Raw genomic sequence first — 24,343 nt, 5'->3', positions numbered from 1 at the left:
TTTGAATGCTCAGCAGCTCTCAAGATTTGGCTTTTCAATGCTACTGTGAAGGAATTGTGCACACCTGGGGTTCTCAACCCTTTTCTTTCTGGGACCCCATAACATGCTATAAAAACTCCAGGGCCTGGTGGGGAGGGGGGACTTAGGGCTCTGGGCCAGGGGTGGGACCTTTGGACACAGGTGTAGTTTGATTTCTATTTGGGGGGGCGGGGCAAGGGTCGGCAGGGCTCAGGCTAGCTGTGCACTGCAGGGTCCAGGGAGGGAGCACTGCCACCACCCCCTGACTCACCTCAGCAGGCCACCCACCTGCCTGGGGCTGTGTGCCGGTAGCTGCTTTCTGAGGGCTCTACTGGAGCCAGGTCCCCACCTGGGCAGCTCTGACCTGCTACGTGAGCAGTCAAAGGGGGGCTGGGAGCTGAGGAGCAGCTGCAACCCCAGGCACCAGCAGCAGACAGGGGAATGCCATGGCTGCCCAGTCCATGGCACCACCAGCCAGAGGAACAGCTGCTCCACACTGCCTGGCTCCGGTTTCCTGCCTAGGATCTGGCCAGAGGGTGGGGCCTGAAGGGAGCTGAGGGAGAAGAGGTGGGGGGCTGTGGAGCTGCCCCCAGGACTGCCCCACTCTGGAGAAGGCACTTCAGTTTTGGGGGGCAACATCCTCATGCCCCCTCAACTCTGCTCATGGGCTTAGGGCTTCAGCCCCGCTGCTTGCAGCTTTGGGGTGGGGAGAGGGAGCTCAGGATTTCATCTCCCTGCTGCCTCGACTTGAGGGGGGAGAGGGAAGCTCAGGGTTTCAGCCCCATGAGTGAGGGGTGCCAGGGCTTGGGGTTTCAGTGGTGGGGTCCTGCGGACAGCCAGTTGAGAACTGCTGGCGCACTTGATCATGTGTCTTCTTCCTATATCCTAGAAATATAGTTTCCATGTTCTTGTATAGTTTTTGTTCCCTTTCTTTTCATATCTCTAGCTCTCCTATGTCCTTTCTAAATGGTGGGATCATGAGTTCTGTGTGTGATGGACACAGGTAATGTTAATGCTTTAATCTGTAACATGGAATTTTATTCCATATTTTTGCCTCTATAAATGTACAGTTGTATGACTGTAGTATGGGCACTGTGGATAAGGGTTTTTGTCCCTTATGCATTCTCCCCATTTCTCCCATGAGATAGTGATAATCTGGTATTGATGTTATACCCAGTTACCAGCTGTTCAAACAACAAACTATATTGTTGCTGACTAAGATTAGGCTACTGTTTTGTCTTCATAGCTGGTGATATGTTAAGGAAACATGTTTAGTAAAATGGGTTTCCTTAAAGAAATCACATGTTTGGCAATGAGTTGAGGTGTTGACATATGACGAGAGTTGCACGTATAATATAGCATAGTACTTGATAAAGAATACTAAAGGTGGTTGAGAGGTGTTTGAAATGAAATAATTACTAATTGCCCATCTTTGCTCAATGTGATAACCTTGCAAATGAAAATAGGTTGAATTAAAATAGCATTTTCATTTCCAAAATGTTTTTAAAATTTATATTATGTACTGTAAGACAAATACAATAAAGAGAAAAAAACTCCTTGAAAAGGATACTCAAAATGATAATACCAACATAAATCTCTATTGTAGAGTAAAAAATAGAGAACATTAAGCTGAATGCAGCTTTTCCATCATTCTACTCCACAAAACTACCAGTACCAACTTCTTACCTTCTGATCAAATTCTGAGCCAATAAATAAGGAGTTTCAGTCTTTGCGGTCAAAATCTTACATAAGGCTTTAGAATATTTTAGGTCTTTCTTCCTCTTTTTGTGAAGGTGTGGATGAGGATCTGGCTTGGGTGGTTTAGTTATCCGGACGATTTGAAATGGAGTATACTTTATTTACCTAATTAAACAGGGTACTTAACTTGTGTGGCATTAGGTAGGAAACAAAACTGAGTCTCTGAGGGAGAGATTCTTTCTCTTGAAGAGGAAAAAATCCCTACTTAGACAGTTGTTGTTCCAACAGATTCCTTTTAGAAATTGTGTACACAAAAGGGTTCTATCTAGTACATAGGGCCAAGTTCTGCTCTGTTATGCAGTGAAACTCCAGAATGACTCCACAAAAGTCAGTGGAATTATATTAGTGCAAATCAAGAGTAAATGAGAGCAGAATTTACTTGTTGTCTGTTACAGGGATTAATTTAATTTAAAAGTTGAAACAGTTTAGCTAAATCAATTAGTGTGAACTCTTGTATTAATTTTAAACTGGCTTTTTGAAGTGCAAGCTAAACTGATATAGGCACGCTTAAACTTTATAAGTGTTGTACACAAGTTATACTGGTTTTAACTAAATGGGTATAAAATTACACCTTTAATTGATACAACTATGGGGAGAGCAGATCTTATGTAAACAGGGCTTTTGAGTTTCTGGTGATAAATACAGCCTTCTGGTAGGGCTAAAGCAGTTTCTCAGCCTCCTTGCACCATTACCTCTTTGTACTTGGAAGTAGATACAAGAAAACACTTGATCCTTCACTCTGAGCCTCCTAAGCTGATTTCCCTTCCTGTTCATATTGCAGCTTTTGAGCCCAGGTGGGAATCCTGTCTTCTGACCCAGCAGACTGAATACCATCTTCAGAGTGGGACAGCCCCTGTCTGGTTCCCTTTTGAAGGGAGTTAACGCATTCCCTGTCTGTTCTGCTGTGATGTATGTATACCTAATCAGTGCTCTCATCCAATTTTTAAAAAAAGTTGTCCATTTTAAGTAGTGATCTTATTGAAAGCACACTATGCCTCTGTTCCATGATCCGCACTGGTTACCACAGTGGCAGCCACATGGAACAAAGTGGAAAAAGTGGGTCAGTCTCCCATGCTGGCTCTTCTGTGGAACACCAACGTAGTACTCTTTCTTGCCTAGTAGACTTAGTCTGTAGAATAGTAGGAATTGTGTATGTTTTATTTATTCTCTATTAAACCTAGCAGAAATTTAACATCTGCACTTAGCAAGAAGGAATTACTTGCTTTTTGTATTTAGCCTTAAAATATTACAGGAACGATATTCTAGTAAAAACATGAGGATATTCCAATATTTGAATTAATAGTTTTCAACCAAATAAGAGTATCTGCAGCAGGTATTTATAGGCCTCTCCTTTCTTGAAAACTTCTTCACCTCTGACTGATTTTGCGGCTCTGTTCAGTGTTCTGCAATGCTGTAACTGATTTTATGTATTTTTATGGAGGAGTTTTCCATAGGCTCTTCTTTAACATCTCTACATCTGATCTTGCTAGCATGTGAAAATCTCAGGATGCCCCAAACAAAATAAAAACTCAAATCTTGGAATCTGGCAGTCACTACAACTACCAGATATACAATTTTGGAAACTATTAGTGAGACTTTGTAGGATTCTATGAATTACAAAGGGAAAGGAGAAATGTAGGGCTGGAAGGGCCCTTGAAAGGTCAACTTTTCCAGCTCCGGTGCTGAGGCATGACCAAGTATACCTAGATCATCCCTGACACAGGTGTCTGTCTAACCTTTTTAAAAACTCCCATGATCGGGATTCCACAACTTCCCTTGGTAGCCTATTCCAGTGCTTAACTGTCCTTCGTTAGAAAGGTTTTCCTAATGTCTAATCTAAATCTCCCTAGCTGTAGACTAAGTCCATTATTACTACTTCTCCATGTTCACTGAATGTAGGACAATTGATCAATCCTCTTTTTATAACAGCCCTTAATATGTTTGAAGGCTATTGTCATGTCCCGCCCTTAGCCTTCTTTTCTCAAGGCTTATCATAGGTTTCTTTAACCTTTCATCAAAGGTCAGGTTTTCTAAACCTGTTAAAATTTTTGTAGCTCTCCCCTCTACTCAGTTTAGCCACATCTTTCTTAAAGTGTTGTGCTGAGAATTGAACACAGTACTCTAGATGAAATCTCACCAGTGTCAAGTAGAGCAGGACAATTAATGCCTGTGTCTTTTATTCAATCCGCTTATTAATACATCTGAGAATATTAGCCTTTTTTTTTTTTTTTTTTTTTTTTTTTTTTTTTTTTTTTTTTTGGCAACTGCATCATATTGTTGACTTGTTCAATTGGTGATCCACTATAACTCCCAGGTCCTTCTTAGGCAGTACTACCACCTAGTCAGTTATTTCCCATTTTGTACTTGTGCATTTGATATTCATGTTTTTGTTTCCTATGTGTAATACTCTGCACATGTCTTTACTGAATTTCATCTTGGTGACTTCAGACTAATTCTTTAATGTGTCAAGGTTACTTTGACTTCTAATCCTGTCCTCCCCAAGTGCTTGCAACCCCTTCCAGCTTGGTGTCACCTGCAAATTTTATAAGCACACTTTGCACTCCATTATCCAAGTAATTAATTAAAACATTGTATGGTATCAGACCCAGGACAGGCCCCTGTGGGATCCCACTGGATACATCTCTCTTCCCCCTGTCCCCCAGGTTTGACAACAAACTATTGATGATTACTTTGTGTACAGTCTTTCAATCAGTTTTGCACCAACTGTGATGCTTCCTGGAGTACCCAGGTTTGAGGCACCTTGCTACCACCTGCCCTTAGTGGGAGGAAGCCTTGTCTGTGCCTGCCAAGAGTCAGCTCCCTGACTCCACCAGCTACAAGCAACACAAGTACTCCCTCTCAGCCCATACAGGCTCTGATGTCCGTCTGCAGGTAAGAAATAGGCACACTCCAACCCCTAAGCACTTCAGTCGTCCCCCTGGAGTGTCCAGCCCTTGTTCTGCTGGACACTCTCAGAATTCACAGATCTGCTTCTCCTAAAGGAACAGTATGCCAGCTTAGCACATCACTGCTCCACTCAATTCATAGTGCTTAGATTTGTGTATAGTGAAAATAAGTGTTTAATAAAGAACAGAGATTCAAGAAGAAACCAGTAGAATTAATGGAAACGGTTACATATAAAATCATAACACTTTCTAGATTCTGAACTTAACTAACAAGAAGAACAGGAGTACTTGTGGCACCTTAGAGACTAACAAATTTATTAGAGCATAAGCTTTCGTGGACTACAGCCCACTTCTTCGGATGCATCCGAAGAAGTGGGCTGTAGTCCACGAAAGCTTATGCTCTAATAAATTTGTTAGTCTCTAAGGTGCCACAAGTACTCCTGTTCTTCTTTTTGCGGATACAGACTAACACGGCTGCTACTCTGAAACTTAACTAACAAGACTTCTCCAGTTTCATAAAGGATAACTTGCCCAGAGTTGCTTTTTCTACCAGCATTAAACAGCCAGACCAGCTGTAATCCTCTGTTCATAAAACAATCTAGTTGGCAGATTGAAGGTACAGAGCTACACTTAGGGTGACCAGACAGCAAATGTGAAAAATCAGGACGGGGGTGGGAGGTAATAGGAGCCTATATAAGAAAAAGCCCCAAAAATCGGGACTGTCCCTATAAAATCGGGACATCTGGTCACCCTAGTGACAGATATAGTTCAAACTATCCATTGTCTTCACTTGTAAACAGGGTATCTCCTGCTGTTTCTTTCCTGGATGGAATCTCCCCTGAGCAGTCACTTGATTAGCATTTTGTTCAGACTGTAAATAGGCATTCATTGTGAAGTATTCAGTACTCCGTATACATATAACCAGATGAGCAAATAAAGAAATTTCTTTCAGGCAGAAGATGATTCTCATCTTCTGATGACCAGCCTCAACTTAAACATTAAAAGCATAACTTCTCTGTGTATACTTACACATTTTGCAGTGACGATCGGTGTGACACAGGCTTTCAGTAGCAATCTTCCATGGCATTCTTTAACAAACTATGGAAACCAGATCCAAAGGATCTTGTGCCATTTGCCAGTGGGCACCAAGTGGTCCCTGAGTCACATCCACCTTCTAGTAATTTTCTCTAGACTACATTTCCCTGGCTTGCTTATGAGAATGTCATGTGGGACTATGTCAAAAGCCTTACTAAGATTAGGGGTATATCATGTCTACAACTTCCCCTCCTATCCACTAGGCAAGTAACCCTGTCAAAGAAGGAAATTAGGCTGGTTTGGCATGATTCATTCTTGATGAATCCATGTTAGCTATCACTATCCTCTAATGCTTACAAATTGATTGTTTAATAATTTGTTCCAGTATCTTTGCAGGCGTCAAAGTTAGGCTGACTAGTCATAGATTCTTCAGATCCAATTTGTTCCTCTTTTTAAAAAGATGGTACTGTTTGCCCTTCTCTTGTCTTGTACTAAATTGTAAACTTTTAAGCAAAAGAAAATAGAAACAACTGTCATTTCATTTGTTAAAAATACACTGTGCTCTCCTTTTCATACACTGTACTGCATATTGTAGTCCCACAAACTTATACAGGATCGTTTTAGGGGTCAAGGCAAAGATGCCACATTTATTATTAATCTGTAACTATTAGCAAATACCTCAATGCTTATACTCACACTCTCACACACACACCAAAATGTTCTGCAGCTGCTGGATAGTTACCGGTCCTGATTGTAGTTTGAGTTCGCAGCTTGGGATCATAGCTCGTGGCAGCTAACTGGCCAGGAAAGCTGAGCACGAGGAGGTGCCGGGTCTCTGTCGGGCGCGCACCGATGCTCCTTGATGTTGATAGCAGAACGTTACCCAAAGTCTCTCATGTCACCCTTCCTTTTTTATAGGAGTTTAGTTTGGATTCAAAGTCCCTAGGTCTCGCTGTATCACGCGGCCTCTGGGTTTGGTACTTGATCACCCGTCAATTGCAGGCGTGACTGTCAGCCTGGGACCTGGCTTTGATCTTCCTTCTGTTTCTTTTTAAGGTGGATGCTTCTTGCTTGAGTTAGGGCTGTTGTCTAGTTCTTCAGACATTGGTATTTCAGCTTTATCTCATCAGGACGGGCTGGTGCTGGAGGTTGATTCTATCACCCATACATCCTTCATTCCCACATCTTAACTAGACTAATAAAATTACAGCAGGGTTTGCAAAAATGAAGGTTGCAGCAAGCCCTTATAAAATGGAGTAAGCGTTTTAAAATGGGGTTTGAATTACAATATGGCACAGAAGTTACAATGTAGGCAAAATGGCAAGTGTAATGAAAGTTACAATGTAGGCAACAGAAGTTACAATGGTACAGTGGATAACTTAAAAACAATTTCATTCACATTGGTTCTACAATATGCTCGACGAAAATTAAATTAAAATAAAAAATGTTCTTCCAATGAAGTTTCCTTATTTATATGCTTTGTAACTCAAAGTATTAACTACTGTCATTTCAGTTCCATTCCTTTAGTAGCCTTTTTCATAACCATAAAGTGAAGATAGTCCACGTTTTCATGATGGGTGCCGTCTCTCTATTTGCATCATCAAATCACCTAGACTCAACAAAGAAAAATGGAAATATTACACATAGGATGCTGAATGAAAGCTTAAGAATGGGAACTGTAATCGGATCCACCCCCCTTTATTTACTCTCAGGAAAGATAAAGCTTTAGGCTTCCTACTGTGCTCCCTCAATAAGGCCTGTTCAATCTGGAAGGCAGTGGGGGGAGGATTTCATTCATTCAAGGGGTTAAAAGGTCATTGGGTCCTTGAGGATCTCTTAGCTGAATTGGTTCTTTTGACTGCTGACAAATGCCAGTTATTCGGGTAAAATGTCAGCCCAAATCCACTGTTAAATATTTGACCATGCTGAAAGATGTTACATCTCTTCTCTCTTAAATGGAGCAATGGGAGATTGAATAGAATTTTCTAAATTTGTATACAGTGAATAGTTTAGTAATTTGCAATATTAAGAAAAATCATTCTATTTGTGGGGCATTGGATTATGCACCTAAATGGCAAACACTTTTCAAAGCACATTTAAACTAATAATAAAGAATAATAAAAACCCTCTGTGCTGCTCTGGATTAAATCATATTGGTCACATTGAGCTGTCCAAATTGTTGAGTGTAGCTACTAGGAGCTGTCCAGCACTGATCAGTACTAATTATTCATGCACAAATTTATAAATAAGTGTGTGCCATTTTAGGAGTGTTAATATTTTTATATATTTAAGGCTTTTTGCGTGTGTTAATGCAGAAAAGGTGTCTCTGTACACAATCTGTAGATCTTTTTCTCATTTGTAGCAGTTTCTGTAAGTGAAATTCTGGCAACAGATCCATGTTTTAAGGCAGGTGTTGTAAAACTTTTTCCTAATGTGGCTCAGACTATCATAATATATCCTGGATAATCACCATACATGATAACATGGACCATCTCATTCTCATTTGGAAAGGTGTTATCTTATGGCAATTACAGCAGGTGCTCACACATAAAAGTGACTGTAGCAAAATATTTACTATAATTTAGCAGTCTTTTAATGCAATTTAGTATCTGTAGACAAGGATAGTCAAATCCATGCAACCTGCCTGTGTTCTGTGAACTACCAGTGATCCATTCATCCTCACTGGTCTCCATCCTTATTCCTGAATCTATCAAGCTGAATCTACAACAGGGGTCGGCAACCTTTCAGAAGTGGTGTGCCGAGTCTTCATTTATTCACTCTAATTTAAGGTTTCGTGTAACAGTAATACATTTTAATGTTTTTAGAAGGTCTCTTTCTATAAGTCTATAATGTATAATTAAACTATTGTTTTTATGTAAAGTAAATAAGGTTTTTAAAATGTTTAAGAAGCTTCATTTACAATTAAATTAAAATGCAGAGCCCCCCGGACCGGTGGCCAGGACCCAGGCAGTGTGAGTGCCACTGAAAATCAGCTCTCGTGCTGCCTTTGGTTGCCTACCCCTGATCTACAATCTTCAGTTCACATGTTACACGATCTGTAATATGACATGTACACATGTATATTTAATTAGATTAAATGCCCCTAAATTTAAAGTTGCCCACAGGTTTCTAGTGCCATTCCAGAATGTGCAGAATGGCTAGCCTTAAAACTCTGAAAACCAGGATATACAAAGTTAAGGTACAGCCCATCCTTCCAGCACAACCTTAACTCCGCTCTCATTTGAGCAATGCCCCCAACATACCGGTAACACATTAGCACTCTACCTTCATAGATGCACAGAGCACATGAGTACTGTAGGACAAAGTCTAACATCTTTTCTTTGCTAAGACAAAACTTCAATGTAAGGCATAGCAAACAGGAGCCAGGCATGCTCAAACACTAAGTCTACTCCACACAAATCATCCTAGATGTGCTAAATATGATCACCCCTCTGAGGATGCTTTCTGAGATGCTGCCTTCACTTATCCTCCACTAAGCCCTGGAGACTACTGTCATATGCCAGCAGAGTTCTGACAGTCTCCTTGGCAAGAAGACACCCTCCTCCACCTCTGGCAACCTACAACGTTCAGTGCTGAAATGAGCTCAAATCTACATCAGGGTACATGCACCTATTTATATTGCAGTCATAGCTCTACCAAGCTATTGTACTAATCTTGCTACCTTTCAGTACAATGACACTTAACAGTGCATGCAGAAAAATGCTAAAATTCAAATGTGTGGAGTGGAACACAACACAATGTTATGTTCTTAGTCCTTCCTCAATCTACTTATTGTAGATTCATACCCTTTTTTTATAGGGACCATTAAATCGTCTTGTCTGACCTCCTGCCTAATGCAGGCCTGAGAATTTCATCCAGTTACTTCTGGAATGACGCTGGTAAATTCTGATTGACTAAAGCAACTTCCCATAAGACATCCATTTTTGATGTGAAGACAAGAGATGAAGAACCTCTTCTCTTGTTAGTTTTGTTAAGCTGTGCCACCACTATTACTGAACCATTTCTAGTGGCTATTGCCAGCTCCAAGCAGGGCAGAATTCAGGTTGCATTGCAGGTGTGGCATGTACCTTAACTTTGCATTTATTGTTTTTCAGACGTTAAAGTTTAGCTGCTGTCTGCATTCTGGATGGGCAAGAGTGGAAAACCATAGTTCTGTATTAATGAAGCTTTTGGGTACTTAACTTCCTTGGTATTATTAAAAGTAATCTCTCAGCATCTCCAGGTACCACATCCCAGCTCTCCCCTCCACTGCCTCTGATTCCTGGGCAAGGATTACCCCAGCCACAGCATGAACTGGCTGTATATTTATGCCTTCACTGTGCCTGCATCATCTCCTGTCTCTGCCTGTCCAGCACAGCCTGTCTCTTCCTTTTCTCCAGGGCGAGATCCCGGCTCCCTGCTCTCCCTGGTTCTGGGGGTCAATTCTGCCCTTTCCCTTCTTCCTTTTGTGTGATGCCCATCCTCCACCATGTTATAACCCTGAGATATGGGGCTGTGAACAGGAAGGATCTTCCCCTACCCCCCTCTACCCTTCCCTCAGCCAGGACAAGGGGGGGGGGAGACATGGGGCTGACAGGCTCCCATCCTTATTCCCATTAATTTCTCTCCACCTCATAATTCCCACTCCTCTGCTCCTGAGTTCCCCCCCATCCCTAGACCCTCCTAGCACTGCTCCATCACTTCTTTCCATGTTTCCCCTCACCACTTTGACTCCCATATTTCCTGCTCTTCACCAGAAAAGTTTTAAGAATCTGAAAATGTTATGAGCATCTATTCCATATTGGGGAAGCTGTGTATAAGAAACTCCTTGACCTGATGACTGAGTCTCTTGCTTGCCTTTGATCGCACTCAGTTCCATTGTTCTGGAAACATGATACATTATCCTTACTGTGTACTAGTCTTCCCTCTGTTAATCGATGCAACTTTCCTTGACAATACTTTTAAAGTAAAATCTGAGTTTACATATGGTGTTTTGAGCACTTTAAAATATCGCTCTTAAACCAGGTATTTTGGTCTCCGGGCAAAACTTCCAAAAGGAGCCCCTGCCCAATGGCATCAGAAAGCAAGGAATGTGTACAAGGCACATTATCTGGAAACTGTCAAGGGTAGGGCTTGAACCTACAGTGCAGTGTAGAACTCAAGTTCAATGACCACACTCTGACAACAGCCTGCCTGGGAACCTTCTTGCTTCAACAGAGCCACTCTTGAGTCAGCATGTGGATTATAGAACATCTAGAATAGGTTTTTGGGTTTTTTTTAAAACAGTTAGCAACACTCATCCTATTTTAAGTTTAACGATCAAGACCGAAAATACAAAATGAAAACCCAGTTATGTGGCTGGATTCCTAAATAAGGAGCAAAGAGGAAAGAGGTGGACTGTTGCAACTGAAAAGCTTCTGTAGGTTGTGGTAGGTCACAAACAGAGTAAAATCCAGGCATAGATTTAAACTGTAATATGTGGGCAAAAGGCAGCTATTATGCTGCTGCATGCTGTCTTTTGCCTGTTTGAGAGAGGGGTTTGTAATTCAGGCAGACTGGTAAATAGCGATACATAGAAGAAGATGGAAGCAGTGAAGGACAAGAGGTTATTACTGAGGCGGTGACATAGGAGCCTACCCAGAACTGAAATACTAAACCTAATGGAACTAGAGCACTCTATAATTCAAGGAGGACTTAACGTGAAATTCTATGGCTAGAGTGGTTTAACAACCACAGGAAAAGTGGAGGTTACCTTGCATTGTGAGATGGATGGAATCTCAATTTAATATGAGCGGTTACGGTAAGTTACATAGAGAGCCATGAGCTGAGGATACCGGTATAATTCAGGGAAACGGGGATATCTAAAGCCAGAATTTTCAGGGCTGCAAGATGGGGAGGAGCAATCTTCTGTCTTAGAGACAAACTAAAGATTTGTCATTTACATTTTCAGATTGTTAGGTGCTGTGATAACCTACAACTACAAAACCGGGCAGGTATTTGTTAAATGGCCTTGGTTTCCTTCTCCTGACCAATCAGCATTCTTCATCCCACTGAAATGCAATAGATAGTCTTTTTCTTAAAAACTTATTGTGTTCTGGTCTCTTGGACCTTCAAGTTGGGAGGGTAAAGTTCTGCATAAATTCTTCTTGCACAACTGATACAAAATCTTCAAAATATACACAATAAGAGGCATTGTAGAAAAGTTGATTTAAATTTTTTTTAAAATAACTGCACTATTGCCTACAAATGAAGGAAGAATGGAAAACATACTCCTTCTGGCATGCTTGTGCCTTCCCATATACAAAGAAGGGGACAGAATTCTGCATTAAGATTTAACTGGAAATATGGAAACAGAATTTGGGTCTTAATGGATATAAGATCTTTTGGACTACAATTTACTATAAGCACATGAAGATCATTGGTTTTATTTAAGAATGCAATTTAAAATAGATCTGCATCTTAATCAACCTCTATTCACAATAGGCTTATTTTCAGGGTCATGGATGGAAGCAGATGGGTCGGCACTGAGGCTAATTCTGCAGCATCTGGCAGAGGCTTAAAGAAATAAATTATTGGGAAAGGTGGAACACATACACTAACTTATTACAAATAGTCAGATGACCGCTTAACATAAAATAAAATCAAATTGTGCCAGTCATGGCCTATCTACCAACAGGTATCTCTGAAGCAATAAAAAAAATCATGATGTCTTATATGTCTTGCAATGTTCCTCCCAATGCCATAAAGGATGGTGATCCTACCATACTTAGTCTTATTTCCCCGGTCCCTCACCACACTACACTCTCAGCTTTTCCCTATCAGGAGAGAAATCTTTATTTTAGTTGAGAGTAATATCAAAGTCAACAGTTTGAATTTGTCTTTAAAAAAAAAATCAAATTGCTTCCGCTTCTAGAGAGTGCAGGGGGATAACTCGGTGGGTTGCAGTCTCCCTTCCTGAACACTTGTGGGAAAACCTAGCTTTGGTGAGTTTGTAAATTTCTTTGTGTCTTGCAGCATCAGCTACACATACATGATGTTGTCTTTAGATCGTTGGTATGCTAAGAGCAATAGTAAAATTTAAAGCTGCTATGAAGCCTGGAAGTCTCCCATTGGTCTTAGAGAAAAATCTCTAGCTCACTTTAAAATGTGGATGAATATCTGAGATTGCATTCTCTCCTTCAATAAAAGGCCTGCATAGGGCAATAGTATAGAATTCGTTTTACAAGTTTCTTGATGCTGCAGTTAGTATTGTAACTGCCCGGTCTTTCCTACTTGGTTAACGAGATGATCAGTACGTTCCAGACTTACTCCAAAGATTATATTTTTTTACTAAACTTTTTTTAGTAACGCAAAATGGAATGTTATGCAGCGCTTCAGATTTTATTTTCTGGATGAAAAATAAACTTGGCTATTTCCCTTTTTTGTCTGAAGAGAATTTAGACCTTGAGATTAGAGAAATTCCAGTTTCTCCAACAAGAGGACTTGTACATATGTTTTTTCATAATTTACTAGAATTGAGGAGGACTGTTTAAAACAAAAACCCGAAGCTATCAATATAAATAATACAGAACTTGTTTGTGTTTAGACTATTTTAAAACCTTATTTAGAGGGATTTTTGTCATTGATAGAAAAGTTTTCTTTTCTCAGTTTTTGACTTTTTTTTTTTTTTTTTTTTGGTTTACAAATTTCACTAATTACCATACTAGACATTTTTCATGACAGCCGCCCCAAGAAAATGTGCATAAATTGACCTACCTAACCGACTCCTGAGTATTCTCCCATTTTGCATTATAATCCACTGCAGGTTACATTCATTATGCTAACTAGACAATCTGTGTCTTATCGCTAACAATACGTGAAATTTAAATGGGATTTTTATCAAGTTTTTCACACTAGATTAGAACTGGATTTCTTATGTTTTGGTTCTCCCCCCCCCCCCCCCCCCTTACTCTTATGATGTCCAAGTATCAGATTCTGTCCACCCTTCTTTCCCGTCAAGTCCCAGCTATTTTTAGTCCCAGCTACTGTAAGACCTTACCCTTTTCCATACATATCCTCCTGCCAATTGAGATTATCTGGAGTTCTCAGGTTTATTCTGTCAGCAGGTCATTTGTAGTGGAGGATCTCTGACTCCTGAAACTCTCTTCACTTGGTATTTTACTGGAGCCTGAATTGGTTGTCCTTCAAGGTATTGTGTAAAGTCCATGTTTACCTAGGCCTTTCCCTGGATGTGGCTTGGCTATGCAATTATGATTTGCTTGCTTCTAAATACTTTCTATAGTTTCAGAACTTTTTCCTGTTCAGTGAGAGAATTTCATAGATTCTTAAAGTGCAGGTGAGAGACCTCTTAGGTTGTCATTGTTGTTAGCACAATGATGCTTCTAGGTGCGACCACAATATAAATGACTAAGTGCTGTACAAACAGAAAATGACAGATCCTGCCCCAAATAGCTTACGGTCTAAAACGGATTCTCAAACTTCATTGTACCATGACCCACCTTCTGACAACAAAAATTACTACATGACCCCAGGAGGGGGGGATTGAAACCTGAGCCCTGCTGCCCTGGAGGGGGGGAAGCAAAGCCAAAACCTGAGCCCTGCTCTCTGGGTGGGTGGGAGGGGCAAAGTCCATGGGCTTCAGCCCCATGCAGGGGGCCTGTAACCTGAGCCCTGCCATCCAGAGCTGAACTCTCCGGCTTCAGCTTTGGCCCCGGGTGGCAGGGCTCAGGCTTCGGCCCTGGACCCCAGCAAGTCTAACGCCAGCCCTGGCGACTCAATTAAAAAGGGGTCGCGATCCACTTTGAGGTCCCGACCCACAGTTTGAGAACTGCTGGTCTAACATGATCCACAACCGGTGAATGATAAAGAAATAGCTTGGATGAAGGAGACAGGGTTACAAATAAGAATTGCCTTCATCTTAGCCAGTCAGAAGTAATTACAACTTGCCATCTACCTTGCCATTGTCAGGTTGTAGTTTACTGTATGCACCATCAAAGATGCGAGTTTTGGTGGACTTTAAGGCAGACAAGATGGTCTGCTGGTGGCTTTATGGATTTTGGTTTTGAACAAATTTTGTGAGTGCTCTTGTGTGGCTGCAAAATTACTCTAATCTATGGCAGCAGCAGGAAAATGGTTTTGAGACAGGAGTGCATAGTTAAGTACCTTATTAAAATGCTGAGGATCATGCTCAAGTTCTTGTCTCAGACACGCTTATTCTTCACCTATGCATTCCCTCAAATCCCACCCTCACAGCTCCTCTTTTGTACCCTGCCCACTTTCAAGAAAGGAAATGAGTGTGTAGGGGACTTATAACTCTACTCATTGAGAAGAACAGGAGTACTTGTGGCACCTTAGAGACTAACAAATTTATTAGAGCATAAGCTTTCGTGGACTAGCTTATGCTCTAATAAATTTGTTAGTCTCTAAGGTGCCACAAGTACTCCTGTTCTTCTTTTTGCGGATACAGACTAACACGGCTGTTACTCTGAAATCTATTCATTGAGGAGACTATGCCCAACTCCCATCTTCCTTGCAGACCACATATAGCACCTACATGCATGGGCATGCAGCCTCTTATGTGGGGGATCCTGTGTGACACCTGTGCTAGATTCTTTGAGGTGCTGAATACCCTCTACTCACCCACTGAAAATGAAAGAACTCTGAGCAGTGCGCAACCCTTTGCAGGGTTGAACCCTTAGCCTCTTGGAATGCCACAGTTTCTATCTATAAAATAAGTTATTGTTTATCTATTAAAAAGTGAATTTTAACAACTACATAAGACGTGAACTTGGGAGGGGTTGGGCAAATATGTTTCACCAAAACAAGTCACAAGAAAGATGTGATATAATTAAGTGTTTTTATATGGAAGATCTACATGATCATTACACTGATCACATTTTAACATACCATATATGAACCCAGCCAGCCAAATTACTCCAAGAGCAGCAGCAATAAGGATAAAAGAAAAAACTGGACCCTGGATCTTACGTTCCAAATTAGTTGTTCATACTCAATCTTTATTTTAATAGGATTCTCCTTAAGGCAGTCTATTCCTATGTACGGCCCAATTCTGCAATGTTCTGAGCTTCTCTTGAGATACTAAACACCCTCGGCTCCCACTGAAGTCAATAGAAGCAGAGTGCTGAGCATAACACAGGCCCATAGTGACAAGTTTCAGAGTAACAGCCGTGTTAGTCTGTATCCGCAAAAAGAAGAACAGGAGTACTTGTGGCACCTTAGAGACTAACAAATTTATTAGAGCATAAGCTTTCGTGGACTACAGCCCACTTCTTCGGATGCATATAGAATGGAACATATAATGAGGAGATATATATACACACATACAGAGAGCATAAACAGGTGGGAGTTGTCTTACCAACTCTGAGAGGCCAATTAATTAAGAGAAAAAAAACTTTTGAAGTGATAATCAAGCTAGCCGAGTACAGACAGTTTGATAAGAAGTGTGAGAGTACTTACAAGGGGAGATAGAGTCAACGTTTGTAATGGCTCAGCCATTCCCAGTCCTTATTCAAACCGGAGTTGATTGTGTCTAGTTTGCATATCAATTCTAGCTCTGCAGTCTCTCTTTGGAGTCTGTTTTTGAAGTTTTTCTGTTGTAATATAGCCACCCGCAGGTCTGTCACTGAATGACCAGACAGGTTAAAGTGTTCTCCCACTGGTTTTTGAGTATTTTGACACAATCAACTCCGGTTTGAATAAGGACTGGGAATGGCTGAGCCATTACAAACGTTGACTCTATCTCCCCTTGTAAGTACTCTCACACTTCTTATCACACTGTCTGTACTCGGCTAGCTTGATTATCACTTCAAAAGTTTTTTTTCTCTTAATTAATTGGCCTCTCAGAGTTGGTAAGACAACTCCCACCTGTTTATGCTCTCTGTATGTGTGTATATATATCTCCTCATTATATGTTCCATTCTATATGCATCCGAAGAAGTGGGCTGTAGTCCACGAAAGCTTATGCTCTAATAAATTTGTTAGTCTCTAAGGTGCCACAAGTACTCCTGTTCTTCTTTTTACAGGCCCATAGGATACTGAGATTTGTTGGGTCTTATTCTCCACTCTTACACCAGTTTCGTATTGGTATAACTAGTTAACACCTTAAAAATATGTTGACATAAAACTGATATAGTAAAGTGTATATTCGGACCGATAAGGTTTTTAAATCGTGTTCAAAAACATTATTAAAAAAAATTCCAGGAGTGAAGCTCGAAGTAAATGTGTGTGTTTTAATGTTTGTGTATTTAATAGCACCTTCCGCATCTTGTTTTCCATAATGAGAATTTGGCCATGATACTCCTACCACTTTCTCTGTTCTGCAGAGCTCAGTTCCTATGGTTACCCAGCCCTTTGTGGTGTGACAAAGGTTGGCATTCTGATTCTCATGAGCCAAATTCTGCCCTTTGACTCTCCCCTTTTCACACCCCTTGCTAAGCTTGGCCTGTTGCTAGGCTTGAAGGCCTGACAGCAAGGGGGTTCCCATGGTAACAGGAATGAATCTAAAAGGAAGGAAAGAGTGAATAGAGGCACAAAGGCCTGGTTAATTTGAATTTGAACAAGGAAGGAAGGCTTCTTGTAGTTCATCTTTGTGTACTGAAGGAACCTGAAATTTATCTTTTTTAAAAGTTGCTTTTCAATTTGTAAACTTGTTTATATTCCCTGTTATTTGATTTATAGAACAAAAGTTGTCATGTGTGAGGCATTGAGCAACAAAAAAACATCTTTCTCTTTAAATTCAAGGACAGGATTCTGATCAAGTACGTTTTCTTTTTTCCCCATAGACCCAAAACAAGATTTGATTTGTATAGTCTTTCTGCACCATTATATGCATATATGGCTTTGATTCGATATTAGTTTACATATGTTTTTGTTTGAGATGCTTTCAATATAAATTTTTGTGCAGTCTTTTTCTTTATTAAAAAAAAAAACCAACAAAAGCAGACTTTTTTTTTTTTTTTTTTTTTTTATGAAGTAATCATCAATAGTTCAGAATCTGTAGAAACTTACAAGTAAGGTCCCATGTAGTTAGCTCCCTCCTGGTGCAGAATCATTTCCTGCTGTACATCTAGTGATTTTTGTTTTGTTTAATCTAGACATGTGTAACTCTGTAATATAATTGCATGGAAAAAAGGCAACAACTGGATTTTGGTCTCAAGCTTCTGAGGGTTTATCGTAAACAATTACGAAAAATGTTTTTAAAAATTATGAAATATCAATTGCCTTTGAGACTTATTAGCTGTATATGTTATGGAGATGTAGGTTAACAATTCAATAGTTAGTTTTTGTTGAGATTTGTATTTAAAGCAGGACTAAAATCTGGTATGTTCTGGGCATGTTTTTAACCATGCTGCAAAACTAGTTGGTGATAGACTTTTTTTTTTTAAGTCTAAAGAAAACAAGCATTATTTAATCTAAAAGTGTGTAAACCAGAATAGCCTTTGGCCTTAAGACTTTTCTCTTTGAATAGCAGACACTTTTTTCAGTTTATATATTTGTTTAGTACACTGAAGACCTTCTCAGTCTTAACATTTCTGCTGTATCTCTACTTGCTGAGGCAAAGAGGCCCATTATAGGGAATGGCTTCTCTAATTGTTCAGTAATTAAATACTTTAAACAGAATTAAAATTTTTATTAAAGCTAATGTTACTAAACTTGATCTTAGCTCTGAGGAATGTGTATCATGGTGGATTCCATTTCTTTTAGAAGTAGAAAGTAACCATTTCAATTAAATGGGCTCCGTTTTCAGCTAGGACATTTAGGCTGACTGGCAGGGAGTAACAGTCTGCAAAATTCCTTCTGACTAGAGACTAAGGATTAAAATTTTCAAAACTGCCATCTCTTAGGCATTCCTGAAAATTTCATCCAGTGTCCTTGTGCTTGCCTGTACAGCACCTATCACACAATAGGCATTACTTACATAATAGCAAGATCTGAAATGTTGAGCCACAGATTCAGATTGCCAGATCAGTTGTCTTTATTTTGGATTCCATGCTTAAGGAAGCAACCAGTCATATTGTATTCTACTATTATAAGTAGTGATTCTGTGCCAACTACACTACTCAGCATAACCTCTGTTATTACATGCTCTGCACATATGGACGTCCAATGTTTCGTTGGAACATAAGCCCTTTGGGACAGGACTGGGCCATCTTATGAGTTCTGTTCAGGGAACAGCATATTGCCAACACTCAATACAATAGCGACAAGGACTTGGACTCCCTTATTTTTTGCTATTGATATAATTCTCCTTCGTCTTTCACCTGAAGCTGCAAGCTTTAATTTGAGCAACAATAGTAAAACAGTTTTTGTCCTTTTGAGGCTTTTATGTCCGAAAACTGCGAGGAAAACCTTTATTTAATCACTGTTAAAATAGCAGGGGCATTTAAAATAATGTGATAATAATGGCTAGTCAGTCTTGTTTAGCCTACTGGAGGATAGTATACTGTGTATGGCGTCCCTTAGTGGACATTGGAGGAATCAGTTCATTTATATAGTTTCCCAACTTTTCAAGGTAAATGTACTAGTTTACTTGAGTACCAGTATGTGCCCACTTCCTCCTTTTGTGTGTGTGTGTGTGTGTGTGTGTGTGTTTTTCTCTTTTTCACCAACAGTAGGGTTACCATATTTCAGCAAGAAAAAAAGAGGACGGGAGGAGCCCCGCCCTAGCCCCGCTCCTGCCCCTCCCACTTCCCGCCCCCCCAGAACCCGCAACCCTCCCCCCGTTCCTTGTCCCCTGACTGCCCCCTCCTGGGACCCCTGCCCCTAACTGCCCCCCAGGACTCCACTCCCTATCTAAGCCTCCCTGCCTCTTGTCCCCTGACTGCCCCAACCCTTATCCACACCCCCACCCCCAGACAGACCCCTGGGACTCCCACGCTCCATCCAACCACTCCCCACCCCCTGACAGCCCCCCCCCAGAACTCCCAACCCATCTAAACCCCTCTGCTCCCTGTCCCCTGACTGCTCCGATCCCTCTCCGCACTCCTGCCCCCTGACAGCCCCCCCCCCCAGAACTCGCAACCCATCTAAACCCCTCTGCTCCCTGTCCCCTGACTGCTCCGATCCATCTCCCCACCCCTGCCACCTGACAGCCCCCCCCCCCAGAACTCCCAAACACTCCCCCCCCCTGCTCCTTGTCCCCTGACTGCCCCCTCCTGGGACCCCTGCTCCTAACTGCCCTCCAGAACCCCACCCCCTACCTAAGGCTCCCTGTTCCTTGTCCCCTAACTGCCCCCTCCTAAGACCCCCCCCAACTGCCCCCCAGGACCCTACCCCCTACCTGTACCCTGACTGCCCAAAACTTTCTCCATTCCCCCCAAAAAGCCCCCCCCCGTTTCTTGACTGCCCCCTCCAGAACCTCCCTGCCCCTTCTCCTGCCCCCCTTACCCTGCTGCTCAGAACAGAGTGTTGGGCTCTGTGCAGCCGAGCTGGACACATGGCTGAGCTCCCCTGCACAACAAAACCCGGTCCCTGGCCCTGCACAACAAAACCCGGTCCCTGGCCTTGCACAGTGCTGCCGGACTGGGCTGCAAGGGAGCTGCCGGCTCAGAATGCAGGGCGGATCCGGCTCCTCTACAGCTGCTCCTGAGTCCAGCCCGGGACTTCCCTGCAGCCCTCCCAGACGCTCACTCTGCCGGGGGAGGGGGAAATCCCGGACATTGTGAGTGCTTTACAAATTCCCCCCCAGACGCTATTTTTAGCACAAAAAGGAGGACATGTCCGGGTAAATCCGGACGAATGGTAACCCTAACCCTAACCTAGGGTTACCATTCGTCCGGATTTACCCGGACATGTCCTCCTTTTTGTGCTAAAAATAGCGTCCGGGGGGAATTTGTAAAGCACTCACAATGTCCGGGATTTCCCCCCTCCCCCGGAGCGGCTGGGAGGGCTGCAGGGAAGTCCCGGGCTGGACTCCGGAGCAGCTGGAGAGGAGCTCCGCCCTGCATTCTGAGCAAGTGTCTCAGCACAAAGTGCAGCCCTCCCCTTTTGCAACTGGGAGCGGTTACTGCCATGCAGCGTAGCAAAACGGGAGCGAGAGCACTTTGTGCTGATACAAGGGCAGCTCTCTCCTGCAACCCGGTCCGGGCCAGGGACCGGGTTTTGTTGTGCAGGGCCAGGGACCGGGTTTTGTTGTGCTGGGGAGCTCAGCCACGTGTCCGGCTCGCACAGAGCCCAACACCCTGTTCTGAGCAGCAGGGTAAGGGGGGCAGGAGAAGGGACAGGGAGGTTCTGGAGGGGGCAGTCAAGAAACGGGGGGGGGCTTTTTGGGGGGAGTGGAGAAAGTTTTGGGCAGTCAGGGTACAGGTAGGGGGTAGGGTCCTGGTGGGCAGTTGGGGGGGGGTCTTAGGAGGGGGCAGTTAGGGGACAAGGAACAGGGAGTCTTAGGTAGGGGGTGGGGTTCTGGAGGGCAGTTAGGAGCAGGGGTCCCAGGAGGGGGCAGTCAGGGGACAAGGAGCGGGGGGGTAGGGGGCTGGGAGTTCTGGGGGGGAGCTGTCAGGGGGCAGGAGTGGGGAGAGGGATCGGAGCAGTCAGGGGACAGGGAGCAGAAGGGTTTAGATGGGTTGGGAGTTCTGGGGGGGGCTGTCAGGGGGCAGGAGTGCGGAGAGGGATCGGAGCAGTCAGGGGACAGGGAGCAGAGGGGTTTAGATGGGTTGGGAGTTCTGGGGGGGAGCTGTCAGGGGGCAGGAGTGGGGAGAGGGATCGGAGCAGTCGGGACAGGGAGCAGAGGGGTTTAGATGGGTTGGGAGTTCTGGGGGGGGGGGCTGTCAGGGGGTGGGGAGTGGTTGGATGGGGCGTGGGAGTCCCAGGGGTCTGTCTGGGGGTGGGGGTGTGGATAAAGGTTGGGGCAGTCAGGGGACAAGAGGCAGGGAGGCTTAGATAGTCCTGGGGGGCAGTTAGGGGCAGGGGTCCCAGGAGGGGGTAGTCAGGGGACAAGGAACGGGGGGAGGGTTGGGAGGTCAGGGGGGGCGGGAAGTGGGAGGGGCAGGGGCGGGGCTAGGGCGGGGCTTCTCCCGTCCTCTTTTTTGCTCGCTGAAATATGGTAACCCTACCCTAACCAACAGAAATTGGTTGAATAAAAGATATTACCTCATGTAACGATGCTGCCTTTGGTGGGACACAACTGAGTACCAATTCAGGACAAATTGCTTAGAGCAGGACAGTCACAGCCCAAGGCTGGGGTCCTTTGCACACCAAACCAGTCAAACAGAGAGGACTTCAGTCTCACCCCACTGGCTAACCATAAGTCATACAAGCAATTCCCTTAGACACTCCAGTTTCCCAGTATCACCACCAATGTCACTCATTATGGGGACGAATGGTTCTGAAAACCAATACCTCAGTAAAAGAAAAAAGGTTCTCCCGATCCCAAAGGACCAAGCCCCGGACCCAGGTCAATATACCAGTCAGATCTTACCCACAAATCACACTGTTGCCAATCCTTTAGAATCTAAAATATAAAGGTTTATTCATAAAAGAAATATAGATGAGAGATAAAAATGGTTAAATGGAATCAATTACATACAATAATGGCAAAGTTCTTGGTTCAGGCTTGTAGCAGTGATGGAATAAACTGAAGGATTGAAGACAAGATGGAGGAGATGCAGCATCCTTTTATAATCTCTTGCCATGTGGCCTCTGCTTTCTTTGTTCCAGATACAAGCTATCCAGCACAAGGCATGGAAAAACCTTAGAGTTCTGTCCATAGGCATGTCCCTGCATGCCTTGCTGAGTCACAAGGTGTATCTGCCTTCTCTCAATGGGTCAGTTGTATAGTTGATGGTCCTTAATGGGCCATCAAGCAGGCTAGACAGTGCTGATGCCAAATTGTCTGGGTGTCACCCAGAAACATAGCACAAGTTTGAAATAGAGACAGTATATAGAGCCAATACTTATAACTTTAAATACAAAAATGATACATGCATACAGATAGCATAATTATAACCAGCAAATCATAACCTTGTCATAGACACCTCACATGACAACCTTTGTACAATATTTGCTGCAAATATATAACAGTGGTTGCAACAACGATCTATACGGTCACAGTTTGTCAATAACGTCATACCTCACCCACTGTCTCTCAAATATCCTGGGACCAATGCAGCTACAACTACCGTGCATACAAAAATGAGCTAGGCTATTTACAGAAATAAATATAGTCCTTGTACCAAAGTCCTTACAATCTAAATTTAATATGACGCAAATGGTCATAGTAATATTACTGAGCTACTCAATAAGGCTTGTACACCTATTGTTTCATGAAGCATGCATGGGCTGCTTGCAAAACTAGGATTAGGGGATGCGCTGGTTCCATTGTGAATTAGATCATAGCAGACAGCAATGGTGCACTGGACTCAGGCCAAGGGTTAGTTTGAAGGACGAGTTCATCTCTTGTTAGTTAATAGACTCCCATTTTTCTTTAGTGGCAATGGAATTATTCCCTAAAGTAGGGTGGGAGAGCCCAGTGCAGGCATTTGTAAAAACCTGAAGTACCAGTGGTACTCAATGGTTCCAGTACTCAAAAGTTTGCTCTTTAAAGGGTCTCTGGTGGAAAAGTGGTGTTGGAAGTTGAGTAGAATTTAGTGGATTTAAAGATTCTCAATTGCAAAGGATGAATATAGTTATAGCCTAAAGATTCAGCGAATGACTACTTGATTTTAAAATATTTGCTCAAAATGAAAAATTAATTGCTACCAGTAGCATTCCAGTTGTAGAAAACAGTTGCTGACTCTTGTGATATTTGTTGTTTTAAAGCCCCAGCCCCTGCAGTCAGATTGATTAGGTTAGTTAATTTTAATGTTTTAACTGGACAATATAAGGGCCATCAAAAGCATTGTGCCTCCATGATGATCTGTCCTGAACCAAATTTGGTGCAGTATGGGGTAGGATGCTTGTGAGGGACAGATGTCTGGAAGGTGTCAGACACCGGGTTTTAGGTCTTCCCATAGGTACCAGGGAACATGGGTTTCTTCCATCCTGTTTTCATTGGGTCAATGAGTTAGTCTATGGTTTCAAAAGATGAAAGAGTTGTGGTAATCTGTCAGCGCTGAATGCATTTTAGGGCTAACCCACGCTGACCCTTGGGGTCTCTGCATCTGTTTTGTAGCTCTGGACGTGAGAGAGTCCAAACAGCAAAAAAGAGATTTTTCTTGTCATCTATCCTTATTTCTTTCCAGAATTGAATCTGATGGGACAAGCCCTTTTTGTATGTAGCTTGTTCATGGGTGTGCAGGGGTAAGTAGCAAAAGTCTTTGTATTGTGATGTCCCATTTAGTTTTGATACCTCTCGTCCATCAGGAAGAATTAATTCCTTTAATAGGAATTTAGCATTTTGCACTAGTAAAGTTTTTTTATCTTGTTTTGAGTTGTAGTTCAGAACAAACATTTTAAAGTATTACCTTATAGCATGGGATACAGACATAAGCAGGGTTAATACATGCAGCAACTTACAAGCACTTCATAAAGTCTAAACACATTGTTATAAGTCCAATACCCATCTTAACCATACTAACACACAGGTGAGCTGGACTGGTTTCCAGCAATGAATTTCAGTGCTCAGCTAAAGCCTAAAGTTCGGCCTGGTTTGCCAGGGCTACCCACCTTAA

At 42.5% G+C, this 24,343-nt stretch overlaps 1 protein-coding gene across 3 annotated transcripts in view; it reads left to right on the top strand.

Annotated features, from left to right (window-relative positions):
* Positions 1–24,343, top strand: part of FZD3 (frizzled class receptor 3) — an 80,640-nt gene that overhangs the window by 7,566 nt on the left and 48,731 nt on the right. The gene's annotated exons all lie outside the window — the stretch shown is intronic.

Source organism: Malaclemys terrapin, chromosome 3 (genome assembly GCF_027887155.1).
Source record: "Malaclemys terrapin pileata isolate rMalTer1 chromosome 3, rMalTer1.hap1, whole genome shotgun sequence".
NCBI classification, from domain to species: domain Eukaryota; kingdom Metazoa; phylum Chordata; order Testudines; family Emydidae; genus Malaclemys; species Malaclemys terrapin.
Note: the sequence above shows the minus strand (reverse complement) of the source record. Positions and strands in the feature narration are given on the sequence as shown.